Source organism: Homarus americanus, unplaced genomic scaffold (assembly GCF_018991925.1).
Source record: "Homarus americanus isolate GMGI-L3 unplaced genomic scaffold, GMGI_Hamer_2.0 scaffold27682, whole genome shotgun sequence".
Lineage (NCBI taxonomy): Eukaryota > Metazoa > Arthropoda > Malacostraca > Decapoda > Nephropidae > Homarus > Homarus americanus.
Window position 1 is genome coordinate 11,863 of NW_024739977.1, and position 1,327 is coordinate 13,189.

A 1,327-nucleotide genomic window follows, 5' to 3' on the forward strand; every position below is an offset into this window, starting at 1 on the left:
TGCTCTATGGTCAATTTCAAGTAAAGGTTAATATTAACTCGGTGCTTTGTTCTTCATTGTTTTTCTCTCTCTGTCATCTTATTTTATTCCTCATATTAACTTCTTTAGACTATTCTATTTAAGTTTAAGACTTTTTTAATATTACAATAGTACTATTTGGATGTATATGTGTCTTAACAATGTCTCACACTTAAACTGAGGCCAATATTGCTGTTGTAATATATTCACAATTTCTATCCAAGATAAGTAAAGCACTGAATACGATTTCATAATATTTTCCTTTCACGTTTTACACTACTTTCGTGTCACAATAAAGTTTAAATCGTTTACTCGTCATCAAACAACCAAACCTGCCGGCGTCACTTTGACGTCATAACAAGGCAATGTTCCCATTGGCTACAATTTCACCTAAAACAGCTTGTGATTGGTCAGGGAGTGTGGGCCGCCTGTATATAAAGCCTGGTAGACGGACGTCAACACAGAACACTGGCACGCGACGACGCTACAACATCTTCTGTACTGTAAGTGTATCTTCAAATTGTAAATTATTTGTTGGCGATTGGGAAGCTATTGTTTAAAATTTCACTTGACAAAAAAAAAAGGGACATTTTATTAGTCTTGATATTACCTAAACTAAACTTTTTAAATAAGTTTCGCGTTAAACCAGGCTTACATAACATTAATCTTCTTGCTATTTCTAGAACACGCTCATCAAACGACCATGAACCCTATACGAGTTGACCGAGGTAGCTGCAGTGTCGCCACAAGAACAATTCGGAGCGTCTACAAAAGTTGTCTTGATTTTTACCTGGTGCTGGAGAACTCGATCGCAACAATTCCTTTCCTACTCCAGTTCTACCGCGGTTAGTGGATCCTTCCCACAGCATTACAGTGAGTTTCCTAGTGTTAAACTACAAGAAATTGGTCTCCAAAAAAACTGCTTTGTTATTTCTTCTACCCCATTTGTGGGTCATGAGCTGTATTGCATTACATTCTGTGCAAGTAAAGTCAAACTTGTACATATTGAATATCCAGTATATGTAACCAATAAAGTTTTTCTATTTATGGAATAATCCAAATCCTTGCTTTTACTAAATCAAAACCCAGAGTATAATAAAATCTCGACTACGTCTGCTGTTTGAAAGTTTGCCCATAAATAGTTCTCAAATACTCTACTTAATGGTGTTAAACGCTTCGGGAAATACAGCTCTACTCCTCTTAAATTAGTATTACTTTTTCACAACATAACCCAATAGACAAATGATGACATTAATGTGTGGCTTTTTACTTTCCAATCGTTCAAAGTACACATTCTCGTACTAAAGTA

General features: G+C 35.6%; 1 long non-coding RNA gene across 1 annotated transcript; it reads left to right on the forward strand.

Annotated features, from left to right (window-relative positions):
• The first annotated feature begins 322 nt into the window (after window positions 1–322).
• LOC121875030 lies at window positions 323–1,079 on the forward strand. The gene is made up of 2 exons (XR_006090535.1): window positions 323–521; window positions 702–1,079. It is a non-coding gene; the product is annotated as an uncharacterized LOC121875030 (long non-coding RNA).
• The last annotated feature ends 248 nt before the right edge of the window (window positions 1,080–1,327 follow it).